The sequence below is a fragment of the Nycticebus coucang genome, chromosome 8 (genome assembly GCF_027406575.1).
Source record: "Nycticebus coucang isolate mNycCou1 chromosome 8, mNycCou1.pri, whole genome shotgun sequence".
Lineage (NCBI taxonomy): Eukaryota > Metazoa > Chordata > Mammalia > Primates > Lorisidae > Nycticebus > Nycticebus coucang.
In genome coordinates, this window is record NC_069787.1 from 123,772,432 (window position 1) to 123,794,194 (window position 21,763).

At 43.9% G+C, this 21,763-nt stretch overlaps 1 long non-coding RNA gene across 3 annotated transcripts in view; it reads left to right on the top strand.

Moving 5' to 3' along the window:
* The window catches only part of LOC128592732 (uncharacterized), a 135,441-nt gene that overhangs the window by 13,428 nt on the left and 100,250 nt on the right, over positions 1 to 21,763 (top strand). For all 3 annotated transcript variants that reach the window (XR_008381995.1, XR_008381993.1, XR_008381994.1), the window contains exon 3: positions 3,352 to 3,451. This is a non-coding gene — a long non-coding RNA (uncharacterized LOC128592732). The remainder of the gene's footprint in view (positions 1 to 3,351; positions 3,452 to 21,763) is intronic.

Sequence of the window (21,763 nt, forward strand, 5' to 3'; positions counted from 1 at the left end):
GGATCCATGAAAGTCCCTAAAAATGACGTCTTAGAAGTTATTCCAGGGGCCGAGCTTCGTGGTTCACACCTGTAATCCTAGCACTTGGGAGGCCAAGAATGGTTTGCCTGAGTTCAAGCCCAGTCTGAGCAAAAGCGAGACCTCATCTCTAAAAACAGCTGGGCGTTGTGGCAGGTGCCTATAGTCCCAGCTATTCAGGAGGCTGAGGCAAAAGAATTGCCTGAACCCAAGAGTTTGAGGTTGCCGTGAGCTAAGATGCCATAGCACTTTACCAAGGGTGACAAAGACACTGTCTCAAAAAAGTAAAAATAAAATAAATAAAAATTATTCCAATTTCCTTTTAAGGATTAACAACTACTTATAATTTCATTTTGAGCAATTAAGTGGCTGACCCCTGTTAGTAATGTTTTCTTTTTCCAATAAATATTTAACACAAGCAGAGTTTCATGAAGCAACTTCTGGAAATAATACCAGTCAGCTTATTTGAAGCTCCCTACTTAGTTTCTCTGAGGAACAAATTTATTAGCCATTTGGAACATTATAAAAAACAAAAATGACGGGAGGCTGAGGCAGGAGAATCGCTTGGGCTCAGGAGTTGGAGGTTGCTGTGAGCTGTGTGAGGCCACAGCACTCTACCAAGGGCCATAAAGTGAGACTCTGTCTCTACAAAAAAAAAAAAAAAAACAAAAAACACAAAAATGAGCACTGGATCAAGTTCCCTCTATATAGTGGTCATGTCTCTTTAAAACAAACCCCTTAGCTGCTGTTTTTTTTTTTTTTTTTCCATAATTCCAGGACAACTGTTTTGAAGCAAGGTCCTCAATTTGGATTTATCTGATTGTTTCCTCATGATTAGATTCAGGTTAAATTTTTCCACTGGTGACATAACCTTCTCCATGGTATGCCCTCCACATCAAAGGGCGCATGATGGCCAATTATGTCCAATTATTGATTTTGATCATTTGGCTTTAGGGTGGTGTCTACCAGATTTCTAAGTACCTTTACACCCCCTACAATTATTAAGTAATCTGTGGTGGCTTGGCGCCTGTAGCTCAGTGGCTAGGGCACCAGCCACATACACCAGAGCTGACAGGTTTGAATCTAGCCTGGGCCTGCCAAACAATAATGACAACTACAACCAAAAAAAAAAAAGAAAAAAAAAATAGCTGGGCGTTGTGAGGGGCACCTGTAGTCCCAGCTACTTGGGAGGCAGAGGCAAGAGAATCAGTTAAGCCCAAGAGTTTGAAGTTGCTGTGAGCTATAACGCCATGGCACTCTACCCAGGGTGACAGCTTGAGATTCTGTCTCAAAAAATAAAAAAATAAGTAATCTGTGGGACGATCATTGTTTCAAAGAAGGAAAAACAGCTCAAAATGAAATTTTGTATAGATTTTTTTTTTGAGACAGTCTCACTATGTGGCCCTCAGAAGAGTGACGCCACAGCAACCTCAAACTCTTGGACTTAATCGATTCTCTTGCCTCAGCCTCCCAAGTAGTTGGGACTACAGGCACCGCACCAATGCCCAGCTATTTTTGTTGTTGTTGTTGTTGTCATTGTTGTTTGGCAGGCCCAGGCTGGGTTTGAACCCATCAGCTCTGGTGTATGTGGCTGGCACCCTAACTGCTGAACTACAGGTGCGGAGCCTAGTTAGAATTATTTTAACACAACTCTTACGAGTAATCACTATGTTGTGTTAGGTCCTAAGTAACACCAAAGTGGCAAAGACTGGCCACAGGAGCATACAGGAGAATGACAAGGATCATTACACAAGAAAAGATGGAAGTTCAGAGATGTGAAATGACCAAGATTTTAGATCTAGTGGCAGAAGTGAGATAAGAACTTTGTTTTCTCTGATGCTCAGTCCAGCCTTTCTTTCATGACAGCATCCAAAGGCTCTGTTGTAATGCTGCTTGTCCCAACAGGTGTCACATGTTATTATAGTGAAGACAATGATACCTGACCATGAACTGAAAGAACAAGCTTTCTCCAAGCCCACTGTAAAGTGTGTTAGAGAAAATTTTATTTCCATGAATGTAAATTATGTAAATTGTGTAACATTAAACTGGCTGGGGCTCTAGCCTATTTTTGCCTCGGAAATGTTTCCTTGTAGTGTGACTCCCACGCACATAGTAACTGGATATTGCTCATCTGCCACTCCTTAAAACTACCACAGAACAAGATTTTTCTTTTCACAAATCAGGAAGCAATTCACAGGTATCTATCTACACCCTGGTTTGGGAAGTAACTACTTCCATTGGATATGACATTGCTTTGCAGTTTACGTAGTGCTCTCTCACACACTGTATGTCACTGGATCCTCAAAAACAATCCAGTTATTCCTTAAGGGGGAGAAGGAGGGATCAGTGTAAAATATTGACTTTAGGTATAAAAAATATCTAGTGTATACGTAATATTCAGAATAGAAAAATTAGAGAATTTTACATATATACTCTTATACATATAATTTGTTCATAGTCAAACTCAGAAGCTGGATCTGGTGATCAGCTCTTTTAGGCATTGTTTTGGTGACTCGTGGGATTTAAGTTGTTTTACTAGTCAGGGTCTAGCTTCACAGGCCAGAGTGCAGTGGTGAGACAGATCATAGCTCACAGCAACCCAACTCCTGGGCTCAAAGGATCCTCCCACCTTAGCTTCCTAGGTAGCTGAGACTACAGGTGCCCGCCACCATACCTGATTTTACAATTTTTTGATCGAGACAGGGTGCTGTGTTGCGCAGGCCGACTCTGAACTCCTGCTGGCCTCAAGGGATACTCCCAACTCAGCCTGCCAAAGTGCAGGGATGAGCCACTGTGCCCAGCAGGATTTAAGATCTTTTGTGCTGCGTTTTGGATTTGTAGACACCGAAATGCCTGAGCTGAAGTTCAGAGAGAAACGTGGCAGCACGCTGGAAAAGCTTTGTTCAACTCCCTCCTGGATACTTCCAGAAACTGTTTAAATGTGAAAGTCACGACTATCATTTGCTTTTTGCTCTGCCCTTCACATTTTCATTAAGAAACATCATCACGGGCAGCGCCTGTGGCTCAGTGAGTAGGGCGCTGGCCCCATATACCGAGGGTGGTGGGTTCAAACCCAGCCCCGGCTGAACTGCAACCAAAAAATAGCCGGGCGTTGTGGCTGGCACCTGTAGTCCCAGCTGCTCGGGAGGCTGAGGCAGGAGAATCACATAAGCCCAAGAGCTGGAGGTTGCTGAGAGCCGTGTGACGCCACGGCACTCTACCTAGGGCAGTAAAGTGAGACTCTGTCTCTACAAAAAAAAACACATCATCACACTGTTTTTGGTGAGTGAATTTAATTACGCCAAGTATTAACACAGCATTTCCGGCTTTCAGGGAATGACTCTGGTGATACCGTGATAGCTACCAGCCCTTCTAGGCCCATCAAGGATCAAAAGGAGAGGCGGCTTTCCTGTAGGCTCCACCTCATCAAAAGGTGAGGGCTGGCCAGTTTCCCCGAACTTGGTGATAGGCTGGCACCCCACTCTGTCAAGTGACCTGAGTGTCCCCACAAGCCCCGCAAAACCCAGGCTCTTCCGGCAAGCCCGGGGACGACCGCGGTCACCCTGCCACTGAACACGGGCAAGGCCGGCGTAGGTTCCGGGGACCGGGGGAGGGCGACACGATTTCTCAAAGGTCGCGATCGAGGAGCGTGCTCATTTCCTCATTTCTGGGAAGCCCCGCTTCTGCCCGGCCATCACCCAACAGCCAGAAAAGAAACTCACTGGCCAAAAACACTGCACACCTAGACCCGCCTCGCGCACGCGCAGAGCACGTCGTCTTTGCGTGGCTGGGGTGAAGCGCATCCCTCCGCCAGCTAGTCTCAGCCGGCACAGCCGGATCTAACTTATCCTCTTTCTCCGTCCGCCAGCCTTCTGCCCATGCGCAGCCGTGACGTAAACGTGCCCCTCCCTTCCCCCTGCGGCACCGCCCTCTGTGGCGTAAGCCGCGGAATCCTACTACCCAGCCCGGATCTGTTACCCAGCCCAGATCTGTTGCCGCCGGCGGGGCGGGAAGGTTGCCTGACCCTCCCTTGGCCCGAACGAGATTAACCTAATCTCTCCTTAATATACTAAAACTTCAAATTAAGCCTTTAAACGGTGCAAATTTCCTCATAAGGTTGAAAGGGCAGGCACCCCGCCCCCAATCTACTGTGTAAATTGGAAGAAAGTTTAGTGCCATCGGCAAAACGACACCTTTGTAAGTGGAGGCCGAGATAAGCAACAGCAATCCCGCTTGATGAAACGAATGTAACTTTAACTTAGTTTTAATTTAATTTTCATTTGCTTACTCAGGAATGGTATTTTCAAAGGCTGGACATAAAAAGCAGTTAAAGAGCTTAGAGTAGTGGTTAATTGTTTTGTAACCTGCATAGAGCCCAAATGAATTTTAACCGGGAAGGGCCGAAAGTTTTGTCTACAATTTATAGCTAAGGAAATAGAGCGGAGATTTCTGTGACTTGCCCAAGAAAGGTGGGATTCAAGCCACTGCTTACACTATTCCAATACTATGGCCCCCTTGAATAAGGCCGTCTTTAGAACTGCTGTGCCTGGGTATCCACTAACTTTTCTTTCTTCTCTCCTTTATCTATTCTTCCTCCCACCCCCCTTTTTAATTTTCTTTCTTTTTTTTCTTTTTTTTTTTTTGTAGAGACAGAGTTTCACTTTATTGCCCTCAGTAGAGTGCTGTGGCATCACACAGCTCACAGCAACCTCCAACTCCTGGGTTTAGGCGATTCTCCTGCCTCAGCCTCCGGAGTAGCTGGGACTACAGGCGCCCGCCACAACGCCCAGCTATTTTTTTGTTGCAGTTTGGCCGGGGCTGGGTTTGAACCCCCCCACCCTCGGTATATGGGGCCGGCGCCCTGCTCACTGAGCCGCAGGCGCCGCCCTTTTTTTTTTTTGAGACAAAGTCTCATCTGTCGCCCTTGGTAGAGTGCCGCAGTGTCACAGCTCGCAGCAACCTCGAACCCTTGGCTTAGGCGATTCGCTTGCCTCAGCCTCCCAAGTAGCGGGGACTACTGGTGCCCACCACAACCCCCGGCTATTTGTTGTTGTTGTTGTTGCAGTGGTCATTGTTTGAGCTGGCCTGGGCCGGGTTCGAACCAGCCAGCCTCGGTGTATGTGGCCCGTGCCTTTCCCCCCCTTTCTGTATTTTTGGTTCCCTTCCTAGATTTCTCTCATTTCTTCTCCCCTCCCCCTTTGCCTTCCTCAGTTTCTTTAGTTGCTGTCTGGTTGATCTAACTTTCCTTTCCCTTAAAAGACCATAAAAGGAAATAGAAGAATGTAAAAAGTTTATTTTCATAAGGTTTGTTTTCTTTTTTAGAAAGGGGAGGACTTCGTATACAGGTAGACATGAAATTTCCTGTTAAAATCTACCTTCTACTTTTCTTCCCCAGCTGCTCTGTGAAAGTAGGACTTTGGGTGAATGGTGAAGAAAAGAGAGGGGGAAGTGCGATAAATGGAAGAGGAAGAGTAAAGTGAGTGGTGAGTTATTTAGAATCAGAAACAGGAGAAAAAATCATCTGTATAAACCAGCGGTTCTCAACCCGTGGGTCACGACCCACAGGAACTGTATTAAAGGGCTGCGGCATTAGGAAGGTTGAGAACCACTGTTTTAAACAGAAACATTCCAAGTGTTGCAGAACAATTGCAGGTAACAGGTATGGATTCTACAAAATGTAACACACATTCCCAGTCAATCCCTGCCCGTTCATCATTGTCACATTTCCTGAGATGGTTTGTGTCTCTTTTAGAAATAAACCTGCTAGGTCAGGCGAGGTGGCTCAGGCTTGTAATCCCAGCGCTCTGGGAGGTGGAGGCAGGTGGATTGTTTGAGTTCAGGAGTTTGAGACCAGCCTGAGCAAGAGCAAGACCCAGTCTCTAAAAATAGCTGGGCATTGTGGTGACTACTGAGGGTGTTGAGGGAAGAGCTCAAGAGTTTCAGGGCTATGAGGCCACAGCACTCTACTGAGGGGGACAAAGTGAGACTATGTCTCGAACAAAAACCAAAAACCAAAACCTACAAATAAACCTATAGCTTTAGCTGCTAATGATAGGATTTTGTTGTCTAGTTTATGACAAAATATTGTGAATAGTCTGTAAAGTAATAAAACAGTGTACCAGTGTTTTCAGGCTATAGGGCCACCCCAGGTGTCTCTGCAATAACACCTGTTCCCACTTCTGTCAGAGATGATATTGTCTTTGATTTACACCTGGGGAACCTAAAATGCAGAAAGTCACTTGCCTAAGATTATAAACTTCTAAGAAGGCAAAACTACTGCTGCTATTTCCATTTCATTTCCCTACTTTCTGAGTGAACAAGTATAGTAATAAGGAACTAATTTCTAATTAAAAATGAGTAATAGGGGTGGCCCCGGTAGCTTGGTGGGTAGGGCACCGGCCACATACACCCCAGGCTGGCAGGTTTGAATCCGGCCTGGGCCAGGTAAAAACAATGACAACTGCAACAAAAAATAGCCGGCGTTGTGGCGGGCACCTATAGTCCCAGCTACTTGGGAGGCTGAGGCGAGAGAATTGCTTAAGCCCAAGAGTTTGAGGTTGCTGTGAGCTGTGACTCCACGTCACTCTACCAAGGGTGACATAGACTGTCTCAAAATAAATAAAAAATAAATAAATAAAATGAGTAATAGAATTTACTAAAATATACTAATACCAACTGACTGAATTGTATTCTCTTTTTTTCTTTCTTCCTTTTTTTCCTTTGTTATTAGCCCAGGTAACAATACTGAGTCTCTAATTACCTGCCAGTTTATCTCTTTAGTGTTTGTAATTCTGTTTTGTCAACAGTAACTGGCAGAAATTGGTTAGAAACATATTTCCTATTTTGCTAAAGCACTTGACAGTACTGCTAATGTTTGCTTTATGTTTCAGTATAATTTTGTGTTCCATAATTTAAAGATAATTGTTCATTTCAATGACATTAGATTTCTGGATGGTGAAAACAGAAAAAAAATGAAATACTCTATGATCTTAAATCCATTTACATTAGGACAAATTATTCCCCTATCTGTGTGATGCTATATGTCCACCCTGAAGTCTACAAATCATAGAAGCGCTGTGATTCTACGTTGTTCTCTTTTTCAAAAAATTGTCTCTCCACGGATGCTGGTTCTTTAACTTTTATATTTTAGAAGTGAGCCATAGAGTTGGGAACCTGATCCCAGGATGATAGAAGCATGAAGCTTGCTTATTCTAAGGAGAGTTTTACATATTTGTAGGACTTTATTATCCTTACTGTATATTGTATTTTAAGCTGGGGGGTTATACAGGAACACTTTTAGGGATTAATTAGATTTTTGTGGCTTTAAAATGCAAACAAAAATAATGATTGCTTTAGTTTTCAAAATGTCAGCAATAGTGTTGTCATTTTTACTGCTAGACCTTGTAAAACATAAGACATGAAATAGTATCCTCACCAGAAAAGTGCTGATCAAGCCTATCATTGGGGAGCTGGGGAATACATTTTATTAACATCTGTACTCATTGGATAAAATTTGAAACGAAAGCTTGAAGGACAAGGTTTATTAACCTTGTTCTTTTTTCTCACAACTAAAATAGATGTTCTCACAATTAACAGGAAATTTGGACAGAAATGTTAGTAAGAGGTTGAGCTTTTTATATTTCATTGCTCTGAAGCTGTAACAGAAAACATCAAGTACGACAATGCATATGTGCAAAGATTATTTTAGTTTAGTTTTTTTTGACAGTCTCACTATTTTGCCCTTGGTAGAGTATGCTGGTATCACAGCTCACGGCAACCTCAAACTCTTGGGCTTAAGTGAGTTTCAATGACAAACTTGAACTACCATGTAAGGTAGTTACTGAGACTGCCTCAGCCTCCCAAGTAGCCGGAACTACAGGTGCATGCCACGATGCCCAATTAAGTTTTCTATTTTTAGTAGAGATGAGCTCTCACTGTTGCTCTGGCTGATTTCAAACTCCTGAGCTTAAGGGATCCTCGCACCTCAGCCTCCCAAAACTTTAAGATTACAGGCGTGAGTCACCATCCCTGGCCCTTTTGGAAAAACTTTTATTCCAAAGTGTTGTGAACTTCCATTCTTCAACTGACTGGACTATTCTGGGTAATGAATCTGTTCATTCATGTAAGTGTCTTTGACCCTCACACTCTGGAGCATTCACTATTGCCGCATAGCAAATTGGCTCAAATTCAGCCAATATGAAACAGCCATTTTATTATGTTCGTGGATTTGGGGGTAGGGAATTCATATCACACGTGGTAGGAAAGGTTGATCTCTCCTTCTGGAGATTTCCGGCTCCTCCCTCAAGCTGGGCTGGTTCAAGGACTAGGACTTCTGGTGCGAGTGTCCACATGTGGCTACCTCATGCAGCTTGGGTTCCTCATAACTCCTGTTCACAGGGTAATTCTGCTTTTTACATGGTAGTTCAAGTTTGCAGGCAGGAGTGTTCTAAGTGTGGTCCTAAGTGTGTAGCAGACGATGCCTCACCTTATTCATCAGCCTCAGTCCAGGGGACTGTGTTGGCCAAAGCAGGCACACGCCTGCAATATACCAGGGGTGTGGGTATAGACCCCCCACCCAACCTGTCCATGGAAAGAGCATCAAAATAACGTGGGGCCATACTCAAAAACTGCCACTTTCTCATTATCAAACCCTCTTATATTCAATTCTGAAGAATTTTCTCTTAGATATTTTCTCAGAGTGAGTGTAACATGTTCCTAAACACCCTCCATGGGGGCTAAGGCCAATGAAACTGCCATGTGAATGATTTTTCTTTCTCAGGAGAAGCAGATGGAATTAACAGACTGTGACTGCTGTTTTTAAACGAGATTTGCCAGTATCTGCGTGTCCCTTCTGATGGGCAGGCTGGATTTTTGCAATGAGGAAGAACATGTCATCATTCCCTGTTGAAAGCCTTTTTATTTCAAAATCATGCTTACTTTCTTACTCTCACTGTTTGTTATTTGGAAAATACGTGTTTCTGCAAATTGAGCAGAAGCTTGCATGTGGTTATCTTAATGAAAGTACTTATAACATCCGGAGGGCTGGGACTCGAGTAAAGTGAGGAAGGCGCTTGCTTGAGCTACAACATTGAAGGGGGTGCCATAAATTTCAGTAGGCAAGATAAATATTTTCATGGACTGTTTTTTTTGTAAAAAAATCAAACTTAATGCCAGGCAATCCATAATAAAATATCAACATTTTAAATAAAAATGATGTTATTTTCCTAGAGCTGCTATAAAAAAGTACCCAAAACTAATACTTCGTGGCTTAGAACAGTATAAATTTATTCTCCGTCGGATCTGGAGGCTAGATGCTCTCAGGGAGAAACCTCATACCTCTCTCCTGGCTGCTAGTGGTTGCCAAGAGCCCTAGGTGATTGCTGGCCTGTGTTTGCATGACTGTCACCTCTGCCTCCATCGTCACCCGTCTTCTTCCCCGTGTGTCTATGTGTCTTCTCCTCTTATAAGGACACCTGTCATTGGACTTAGGCCCCACTCTAAGCCAGTGTGACCTCATCTAGATCTCTCATTATATAAGTAAGTTTGCAAAGACCCCATTTCCAAATAAGGTCACATTCTGAGACTATGGGTGGATGTGAATTTTGGGGAGACACAGTTTAACACTACAGAGAAGATCAGTATTACTGGTTTTTCTTTTGGCCTCAGAATCTAATATAGCTCAGCATGGCATCCCCCACCCCCCCATGCTGCTCCAACCTCCAACACTTCCTGGTCACACTTGCTACAGGTGTATGTGTTGTCTCCAAATAATGAATTACGATCTTTTTTTTTTTTTTTTGTAGAGACAGTCTCACTTTGTTGCTCTCAGTAGAGTGCTGTGGCATTACAGCTCACAGCAACCTCTAGCTCTTGGGCTTAGGTGATTCTCTTGCCTCAGCCTCCTGAGTAGCTGGAACTACAGGCGTTCACTACAATGCCGGCTATTTTTTGTTGCAGTTTGGCTGGGGCTGGGTTTGAACCCTCCATCCTTGGTATATGGGGCTGGTGCCCTACTCACTGAGCCACAGGGGCCGCCCTACATGATCATTTTTTGGCAGCACTGGATGGCTACTGCCAGGTGAGCTGCTGTTGCATCGCCTGGGGGGCCTGACTCAGAAGACACTCCATACATTCTTCCTGACAAGTTTCACCCATGCATGTTTCAGCCTCCACGTACCTGTGCAACGACTCCTCCATCTATCTCTCCAGTCGCTCTGCTCTCGCCCTTATTGTTTGGCCCTCAGACAGCAGTGGACACCCTCCCCTTCCCTGCCCCAGCTAACATTTCCAAGCTGCTTGCCGTGTGGGCTCTAGACTAATGAATAGCCCTCCCTCTTTCCACAGCCCCTGCTAGAATGGAAATCCTCTTTTCTACTGCTACTCTCAGGGCAAAGGGCAATGCACATACTGGCCCTCAGACAATATTTATCCAGCAAATGGAAGGGTGTCATGTGTTGTCATGACCTGGGCCTTCCTGCTTGTTGTGTAGCCTTGGCCTGGAAGGCCCTTTCTCCTACCTGGAAAATATTCATGCCTTCAGACTCACCTTTTCAGTGAAAAGATTTTTTCCTTAGGTAATCTTCCTAAAGAAGACTCATGCTCAACCGTGGCACCATTGCCATCCCTGAGAAAATTATCAGCATGATATTTTCTAATATATATTCCCTATTCATATTTTTTTAAAAATTGAAGCCCAAGATTTAATCAGGGATCATAACTTACCTTGTTTTTATCTTGGTTTACTTTATTATTTACTTATTTTAAGACAGGGTCTTGCTCTGTCACTGTTGCAGGAAGACAAGGCCCAATGGAGAGAAAGAGCGCCCAAACACCACGTTTATAAGAGGAAGGGCTTTATTCACCAGCCGGGAGCTTACGGCATAGAAGAATTCCAAATGGCCGTGCTCCCCGACTGCCTTGGTCTTTCCCTTTTTTATTGACAGTCAAAAAGTTCCACCTCACAGGTACCCTTCTCACTGGCCAGTTTGAATCAAGCGGGAGATGCTATTCCCACCCTTATGGGATTTCACAGAACTTGGAAATTTCTAAGTTTCAGGAAGCTACGTTTACAAATTCCCAAGATCTGAGTCACCGTGGAGAGGACCCTGCAGGTGTATCCTTGTGGTCTCCTTGAGAAGACCTGTTCTTCTAGGCCTCACCCTTCTCGGGTATCCTCTCTCATTACCAAGGCTGGACTGTAATCATAGCTCACTATAGCCTTGAACATCTAGACTTCTGGGCTCAAGCAATCCTCTTGCTTCAGCCTTCTGGCGTAACTGGGACCACTGGAGCCTGCCACCAGGCTCAACTTATTTTTTTCAATTTTTGTGGAGACAGGCTCTCTGTCTATATTGTTCAAGCTGGTATTGAACTCCTGGCTTCAAATGTTCCTCCTGCTGCTGCCTGCAGAAGTGCTAAGATGACAAGTGTTAGCCACCATGCCCAGCCTTTCTTTCTTTCTTTTCTTTTTTTTTAGAGACAGGGTCTCACTTTATTGCCACCCATAGAGTGCTGTGACATCACAGCTCACAGCTACCTCCAACTGCTGGGCTTAGGCGATTCTCTTGCCTCAGCCTCCTGAGTAGCTGGGACTACAGACGCCCACCACAGCACCCAGCTATTTTTAATTTTTTTTTGTTGCAGTTTGGCGAGGGCCAAGTTCGAACTCACCACCCTCAGTATATGGGGCCAGAGCCCTATCCACTGGACCACAGGTGCCGCCCAGCCTATCTTGTTTTTTAAGTCTACTTAGTTTTTTACATGTTTGTCATTCATTCATGCCCATAATTTCCAAAGGAAGAATAAAATCTTCTCATCAAGGTCAAATCATTGACAGAATCCATCAGTTCTAGTATTTTTTTATTTTGGAGAGCCCCTCCCCAGGGGCTGAATCCACCCTGCTGTGTGCTGCATAGCTCCCTCCTTCACACTTGGCTGCACTTTGCCTCCCTTATGGGGTAGAGAACATCTCCGTCTTGATTTATTCCATGGTTTTGGTAGAAAACGTCCTCCAGTAGTTTTTTATAGAAGAATGCATTGAAAGTGAAAAAGAAAAGAAACTATTTGAGGAATGTGAGCCCCTTAATGATCAGGCCCAGAGAAGCATTGGAATGAGACAACAGTATCTACTCCCCCTACACTCCACCTTCCCAACCACCTAAGCCATCAGTTCATTCGTAAGTTCGTTCGTTCCTTCCTTCCTTCCTTCCTTCCTTCCTTCCTTCCTTCCTTCCTTCCTTCCCTCTCTTCCTTCCTTTCTTCCTTTTGCTCTTCCCTTCCTCTTTCTTCTTCCTCTTCTTCCTCTTCCTCTTCTTCTTCTGAAAGAGTCTTCTGTCTTACTCTGTCACCGTGGGTAGAGTGCCCTGGCATTGTTATGGCTCACAGCAACCTTAAACTCCTCTTCCTCTCAAGGGATCCTCATACCTCAGCTTCCTGAGTAGCTGGGACTACATGCCAGCAATGCCCAACTAATTTTCCTATTTTTAGTAGAGACAGGGTCTCACTCTTCAGCAATCATTTTGTAGCTGCTTGCTATGTGGGCTCTAGACTGACTGATGCCATAAATACCCTGTTTCCCCGAAAATAAGAGTGTCTTATTTTAAGGTGTGCTCCCAAAGATGCGCTAGGTCTTATTTTCTGGGGACATCCTGTAAGTAGGTCTTATTTTTGTAGGATGTCTTATTTTCAGGGAAACAGGGTAGCTATAAATTAACCTAACAGGGCGGTATACCGAACACCATAACATATCTTATAGCTCAACAATTATAGCCAATTGCTAATCAATGCTACTGCTGTAAATCAGTGGGAATTCCTGAAAACCAACTTTTGTAATCAACCCCTTACTGGTACATCCTTTTTTTCTTTAAAAACTTGAGCCTTTCCTTTGTTCTCCAGAACAAAGGAATTCTTACCAAGTAACTGGGAACTGTTTCCCAGCTGGGTCCTCAGCTTTGGTCCACACAAACTCTCTACCTGTATTAGTTTGCCTCAGTTTCTTTTGTAGGCTGAAAAACACAAAATTTTTGAGATTTTTCCATGTCTCAAAAGATCTTTATTCTCCCCTCACACTCTATTGAGAGTTTGGTTGGGTGTAGGATTTTAGGTGTAAGAGTAAATTGCCCTTAAAACTTTGCACATGTTCTCTTGATGTCTAGTTTCCAATGTAGTGTAGATATCCATTGTATTTTTTTTTTCTTTTGAGACAGAGTCTCTCTTTGACCCCCTTGGTAGAGTACTATGGCATCATAGCTCACAGCAACCTTGAACTCTTGGGCTCAAGTGATCCTCTTGCCTCAGTTTTTCATTTTTAGTAGAGATGGGGGTCTCACTCTTGCTCAGGCTGGTCTCAAACTCATGAGTTTAAGCAACCCACCTGCCTCAGCCTCTCAAAGTGCTAGGATTACGGACATGAGCCATTGTGCCCAGTTTAATACAGTATATTCTGATTAATTGTTCTACATATATAACTTTTTTCTCCACTCCCAAAGGTTTTAGGATTCGTGATGTACCTTAGATTTTTTTGAGACAGAGTCTCTGTTACCTCAGCTAGAGTACAATGGCATCATCACAGCTCACACAGCTCACTGCAACCTCCAGTTCCTGGGTTCAAGCAATCCTCCTGCCTCAGCCTCCAAAGTGGCTGGGACTACAGGAATACACCACCATGCTCATCTAATTTTAATAACTTTTTCGTAGAGATGGTGTCTCACTCTTGGTGTTAATTCTTATGGAGGCTGATCTTGACCTCCTGACTTCAAGTGTTCCTCCTGCCTTGCCCTCCCAGAGTGTTGGGATTACAGATGTAAGTCATAGCACCTGGCCTAGATTTTTTTTTTAAATTTAGTAATCTGGGTGTTGGGTTGACCCTTTCAATCTGGAAACTCATTTCTTTCAGTTTGGGGAGAAATGTTCTTTTATTAGTTCTTCAATAATTTCCTCTTTTTGATTTGTTCTCATTTCTGTTTCTAGAACCCCTTTTAGTCCAATGTTTGGGGAGCCTGGATTTATCTCCTAATGTTCCTATCATTTAAAAAAAAGTTTCCTCCTTTATAAAATCTTTTATTTTATGTTTTCTTAAAAATTCCTTATAAGCTTTCTATTGAAATTTTTATTCTGGTTATTGTGTAATTTTAATTTTGAAGAGTCTTTTCTCATTTCCTGATTGTTTCTTTATTTAAAAAAATTTTTTAATAGCATCTTATTCTTTTTTCATGTGTCCAACAACTTTTCTTCTTTTTCAGGAGACGCTACAGTTTCTTTGAAAATTTCTTCTTTTGTCTCTGCTTCCACTAAGGCTTCTTCATAGTTTGTGCTTTGGTCTATGCCTCTCACGTTGGAGGCTTTCCTAACGTGTCTGGTGGGCTTTGGTTGTCTGTTTATATTTAAGAGTGAGAGAAAGTTGACTGTGTTAGGAGAGGGGAAGCCTAGTGAATGGTAAACTTCACTGGAGGATTAAGAAACAAGAAGTGAGCCCGTTTTGCTGGGCTTGCTATGCATAAGAGTTAGAGTAGGAGCCACCAGTCTTGACCTGACAGTTTTCTAGGAAATGAATCAGCAAAGGGGCTGGGAGGTTTTTTTTTTTTTTTAAGAGTTGCCCTTGGTAGAGTGCTATGGCGTTACAGCAACCTCCAGCTCTTGGGCTTAGGTGATTGTCTTGCCTCAGCCTCCCAAGTAGCTGGGACTACAGGCATCCACTACAACGCCTGGCTATTTTTTTGTTGCAGTTTGGCCAGGGCTGGGTTTGAACTCGCCACCCTCGGTATAGGGGGCCTGCAGCCTACTTACTGAGCCACAGGTGCCGCCCAAGGGGCTGGGAGGTTTTTCAGGTCAGTGTGCAGAGTTCCCCAATTTTCTTCTATTTTCAGTCCACCTTGGCTCCTGCCTTTCCAGGCTCCCAAGAGCACTTTTGATCTGACTTCCAGGGTTCTGGGGGTAGGGTAGGCTTTTTTCTCCCAGTCCCCTGCTTCCGTCAGCACTTGGATTTTAGTCACACTGAACCATCAGTTACCATGTTTCTAACACTGATTTGGTCTGTGTGTTTTTCTCTCCCATTCTTTATTTCCTTGTGGATTTCTAACTCTACTTACTTTCCTCTTAACATATTGTGAGGGAGGAATGGAGTGGAGTGGAGATAATAGCTTATGTTCAATCCTCCATCTTATAGGTAATTAATTTATTAGGTTTTTTAGATAATCACCTCATTTTTCAAAGAAGATGGCTTCTTCAATCACATATCTAATTAAATATGCTATACTTTATTTTCTCAGGAGTATAAATGTTTACCAGGTTAAAGATACTTAAGCTATATTAGGGCCATCTAGTGGACAAATTGAATTTAGCTTCCGACAGAAAGGGCTAGAAAGTGTCACTTACTACATCTGTGGTGTCTCTGTGCAAAATGTAGCTAAATAGTATGTCCTCAATGCTGTGCAAATAATACATTTATTTTGTATTTTATTTTAGTGTCTATTTCATTTCATTTTAATGGCTATCTTAAAGTCTCACTATTGAAATTTGAAATGATTTTCTCTCTGGTTTTTTTTTTTGAGACAGAGCCTCAAGCTGTGGCCCTGGGTAGAATGCCATGGCTGCAACAGCTCATAGCAACCTCAAACTCCTGGGCTCAGACCACAGGGGGCCGCCACAACGCCCAGCTATTTGTTGGTTGTAGTTGTCATTGTTGTTTGGTGGCCCGGCTGGATTTGAACCCGCCGGCTCTGGTGTATGTGGCTGGCGTCGTAGCCGCTGAGCTACAGGTGCAGAGCCTAAAATGTTTTTCTCTTAATACCTCTGTGGGGGAATAAAAAATAACTAACCTGACTGTTCTCCTTTCTCTATAATAAACTGTTTATTCCAGAGGGGTTGGGTTCTATTCCTTTATCCTCTGGGAGGTATTACTAGCTTATGGCAGGCCATTCTTAGGAATTAATTGAAAAGGAAATGGCAGGCAGGGCGCAGTGGCTCACGCCTATAATCCCAGCACTCTGGGAGGCCAAGGCCGGTGGACTGCCTGAGCTCACAGGTCTGAGACCACCCTGAGCCAGAGTGAGACCTTCACCTCTGAAAACAGCCGGATATTGTGGCGGGCAATACTTGAGACCAAGAGTTTGAGGTTTCTGTGAGCTGTGATGCCACAACGTTCTGCCGAGGGCGACAAAGTGAGACTCTGTCTCGAAAAGAAAAAAAAGAGGAAATGGCAGATAGATGGCCAGTAGAGGCAGACTGCCGATGAATTGGTCTGTGCTTATGAAGACTTCACCTTACACTGAAATGGGTAAAAAGGACATGAATTTTCCAATCTATCAATCTCAACCTCAATAATTTACTTTAAAAAAAAAAAAGAAAGGCTCGGCGCCTGTGGCTCAAGCTGCTAAAGCTCCAGCCACATACACCTGAGGTGGCTGGTTCGAATCCAGCCCAGGCCCGCCAAACAACAATGACGGCTGCAACCAAAAAATAGCTGGGCGTTGTGGCGGGTGCCTGTAGTCCCAGCTACTTGGGAGCTTGGGGGCTGAGGCAAGAGAATCACTTGAGCCCAGGAGTTGGAGGTTGCTGTGAGCTGCGATGCCACTGCACTCTGCCCAGGGTGAGAGCTTGAGGCTCCGTCTGGAAAAAAAAAAAAAAAAAAACCTGGTTGGACATGGTGGTTTATGCTTATAGTCCCAGCACTTTGGGAGGCTAACATGAGAAGTTATTTGGGGCCAGGAATTTGAGACCAACCTGGATGACATAGTGAGACTCTGTCTCTGCAAAGTATTAAGAAAATATTAGCCAGGCATGATGTTGTGCACCTGTAATCCTAGCTACTGGGGAGGCTGAAGTGAGAGGATTGCTTTAACTCAAGAGTTTGAGACTGCAGTGAGCTCCACTGTACTCCAGCTGGGTGACAGAATGAGACTCTGTCTCTAATAAAAGAAACAGCCCCCACCACAAAACTGACATTTCAAGCAGAAATTTAAAATTACTAATTCTTTTCATAACTCCAGAATGATTTTATGTCTGCAGCTACAGAACCTACTTTGGCTATTTCTATTATTTTATTTTATTTTTTTGTAGTTTTTGGCCAGGGCTGGGTTTGAACCCGCCACCTCCGGCATATGGGGCTGGTACTCTACTTTGGCTATTTCTAAGCCTCAGTCCAGCCAACTCCTGAAAGTTCCCACAGTATGAAAATATATAAATCACTGGTGCTTGGGCTCAGTGCAAACCAATTAAAGTTTTGTTTTTTTTTTGAAACAGAGTCTCACTATGTCACCCTCCATAGAGTGCCATGGTGTCACAGCTCACAGCAACCTCAAACTCATGGCCTTAAGTGATTCTCTTGCCTCAGCCTCCCAAGTAGCTGGGATTACAGGTACCCACCACAATGCCCAGCAATTTTTTGGTTGTAGTTGTCATTGTTGTTTGGCAGGCCCAGGCTGGGTTCAAACCCGCCAGCCCTGGTGTATGTGGCTGGTGCCCTAGACGATGAGCTACATATGCTGAGCCCCAGTTAAGATTTTATTTTATTTTATTTTATTTTTGAGGCAGAGTCTCAAGCTGTCACCCTGGGTAGAGTGCTGTGGCGTCACAGCTAACAGCAACTTCCAACTCCTGGACTTAAGCAATTCTCTTGCCTCAGCCTCCCAAGTGGCTGGAACTACAGGCACCCACCACAGCACCTGGCCATTTTTTGGTTGTTGTTGTCATTATTGTTTGGCAGGCCTGGGCTGGGTTTGAACCTGCCAGCTCTGGTGTATGTGGCTTGTTGGTGCCTTTAGCCACTGAGCTACAGGCACCCAAGCCCCAATTAAGATTTTAAATAAATCAAGTGTGAGCTAAAACCTGCTATGTAATTTAAATGCCATCTGGCAGACAAATGTCATTTTTAGTTTTCATTCAAAACAGTTTTGGTGCCTTTTAATATCATTCTTAGAGTGGCTTACCAAATAATTTTGAGTCAGGGATATGATAGCTGTTTCTGCTTTTGGAATAAAATGGAATTGGAATATGATAAGAAAATGTTTAGTGGCTTGAAAGGTGCATGGTCATCTTTTTTAGCTTTTTTTTTTTTTGTGGTTTTTTGGCCGGGGCTAGGTTTGAACCTGCCACCTCTGGCATATGGGACCAGCGCCATACTCCTTGAGCCACAGGCGCCGCCCAATGGTCATCTTTTTATGTGGCTGCAAAGCAAAGAGTTGTTGCTCAGTTTGGCTAATGTGTCATCAAGTAGCGCCAGCAGGTACAATTTATTGTTTTGTCATTGAAAAATTTTAAAAAGCAGAATTCTGGGAAGACAGCCAGCTGGTAGCAACCCTCGGCAGAGGTTCCTGAGTAGAGGGAGAAAAACTGGATGGAATCAGATTCTATGAAGCCAAAGGTGGGGAACTGAGCCAAGAAAGTTCGGCAAGCTGTAAATCCAATGAAGAGCATTAAAGAAAACAAATTACGGGTTCAAAGAATACTGACTAGAGGTTGGGAGACCCCTCCCTCAAGCAGGAGACTTGCCGCAGGCTATCTGCGAGTGAGCAGGGAACAAAAGACCTCTCATTTTACCTCGCTGGAGAGAGCCGCCAAACACTAGGTCTCTTTCTCCAGGGAGGTCCCACTTATGAACATAGACACCATCCCGCCAGGCATAAAATTGAACAGATATTTTCCTCCACAAGTCCAAACTCCCAGTCCACCCTTCATCCCTGGCATGGCAGTCTGAAGTTCTGCCCCTTGTGGAGCGCAGAGTGTTTGGTCTTGTCCTGAGAGATCTGGGCATTGTGTGGACCGCCAACCACCAGGACAGAATCTAGACTAACAGGGAAGACTTTTAGTCTAGACTAATCTAGAAAGAGGTGTGGGAAGAAAGGGACACTCGGCAGGAGGAGGAGCAGTCCCCTGGTTTTGACTATGTCCAGCCAGTGGTGGTGGTGAACCTTCGTTCAGGCTATTTCTGGTGGGATGGAGTGCAGAATCCCTGGCTCTGATGCCACCCACAGCGGGAGAGTGGTTGCCCCATGTGGACTGAGTTTGGCAGACAGGGCTGGTCCCAACCCCTGCTGGGCCTGTGAGCAGAGGCTTGCCAGGCATGGACTGAGACCTGAGGGCAAGGGCATGGTCCCCTGACTCCAACAGAACCCTCAAGCAGTGGCTTGCTGGGTGTGAACCAAGACCTTAGGGCTAAGGCGTGGTCCCCTATCTAAAGCAGGGATGGTGAGCAGAGGCTTACTGGGTGAGGACTGAGACCTGCCAGCTGGGCGTGGTGCCCTGACTCTAACAGAGCCTGCAAAAGAGGCTTGCCAGGGAGTGGACTGAGACTGGTAGGTGGGGGCATGGTCCCCTGACTCCAGCTGGTCTGGCAAACAGAGACTAGCTGGATGTGGACTGAGACCTGTGGTCGGGGGCATGGACCCTGGCTCCAACTGGGCCTGTGAGCAGAGAAGCGGACAACAGTGTGGACTGAGTCTGGCAGGTGAGGATGTGGATTCCTGGTTCCAATTGTGCTGTTGGAGACTCTTGAATCCCTCTCTGTTGAGCAGGGTTTGCCTGAGACAATTCAATTGGAATCCATGTCTGGGGCTGTCCACTTGGGGACATTCTGAGGTTGACCTTTGAAGTTCTATAGTGGAAAAGAACTGAAGGGTTGGGGCTGGCTGCTGCAGCTATTTGTATCTCTTCACAGTCAAGATTTAAACCTAATTCTGTGGCTTCTTAGGATAGGGTAGAGGTTGGCTGATATCAAAATAGAGCTATCTTGTAGGTCCTCAGAGTCTCTGGCCAAAACTCTGAAAGGGACCTTTGTAAGGTTGTAGGAGAAAAGCCACAATTACAAAGCCTAGCACTTTGGTAAGGGGCTATCTCTACTACCTGGGAACCCCAATTCAATCTCACCATTAGAGTTCTAATAATCAAATGGTGGAAAATAAACATGGTGTGAACCCAACAGAAGAACTCTGGCAACTTGAATAACCAGAGTAGCTTAACACCACCAACCCCCCACCCCCAAATAAATGACAAAAGAGATACAATGACATTTCAGCAATGTCAGAAATGGGAATTCAGAATATGGATTGAAAATAGGATAAATAGAATGGAAGAAAAAGATACAAATTGAATTCCAAAGAGTAGTTCTAAAGTTGTCTCAAGAAATTAATGAATTCAAAGACCAAGTCACCAAAGATATGGACATAATGAGAAAAGAGACAGCAGAGCTCAAGGAAACGAAAAAGCTAGTAGAGGAGCTCCAAAATACAGTAGAGTCCCTCAGTAATAGAGTTGACCAGGCAGAAGAAAGGATCTCTGAAACTGTTGACAAAGCTTTTGAAAATTCCCAAACGCTCAAAGAGGCAGACAAATGGATAGCAAAAACTGATCATTCCCTGAGAGAGCTGTGGGATCACTCCAAAAGATCAAACATTCATCTTATAGCTGTGGTTCTCAACTTTCCTAATGCTGTGACCCTTTAATACAGTTCCTGTGGGTGTGACCCACAGGTTGAAAACCACTCTCTTATAGGAATTCCCAAAGGAGAAGAGGATGGTCATAAAGGTACAGATGCTCTATTCCACAAGATTTTGGAGGAGAATTTCCCGAGCATTGCAAGAGATACAGAACTTCAGATAGCAGACAGTGTCAGAACCCCAGCAGGACTCAATCCAAATAAAGCATCTCCTAGACACATTGTGATTAACTTTGCCAAAGTTAAGATGAAGGAGAAAATTCTGCAAGCAGCCAGACATAAGAAAAGTATTACATACAAAGGGAGAAGTATCAGAATGATTGCAGATCACTCAGCTGAAACATTTTGAGGCTGAAAAGGATGGTCATCGACCTTCAATCTTCTAAAACAAAACAACTTCCAGCCCAGGATCCTGTATCCAGCTAAACTGAGTTTCATTTGTGATGAAGAAATCAAATACTTTAATGACACACACATGTTGAAGAAATTTGCCATAACTAAACCAGCTCTCCAGCATATTCTCAGACTCATCCTCCACAAAGACCACCACAATGCTCTACCTCACCCAGAAAGTAAACTCACCCAGAAATTTTTGATCAAAACCCAACTTCCACAGTGGTGAAGGATTAAAAATGTTCATTTGGACATCCAAAAATCATGACACCCCAACACAACCAGGCTTATCAATTCTCTCATTTAATGTGAATGTTTTAAATTGTCCTCTAAAGAGGCACAGGCTGGCTGACTGGATACAAAAACTCAGACTGGATATCTTCTGTATACAAGAATCTCACCTTACCTTAAAGGATAAAAATAGACTCAGGGTGAAGGAATGGATTTCTATAATACAGGCAAATGGAAACAAGAAAAAAGCAGGGTTGCAATTTTAGTTGCAGATACAAATGGCTTTAAACCAACAAAAATAAAGAATGATAAGGATGGTCACTACATATTGTCAAGGGAAAGACCTAACATCAAGAGATTTCGATAATTAACATTTATGCACCCTACTGAAATGCTCCTCAATTCATAAAGCAAACCCTAATGGATATGAACAACTTAATATCTTCCTGCACTGTAATAGTTGGAGATTTGAACACCCCTTTGACAGTTTTGGATAGATCCTCCAAGAAGAAACTAAACAAAGAAATATTAGACTTAAACCTGACCCTAGAACAAATGGACTTTATAGATCTTTACAGAACATTTCATGCTAATAAAACTGTATATACATTCTTCTCATCAGCCCATGGGTCATCCTCCGAGATAGATCATGCGACACAAGTCTAACCTCAGCAAATTTAAAAGTATAGAAAT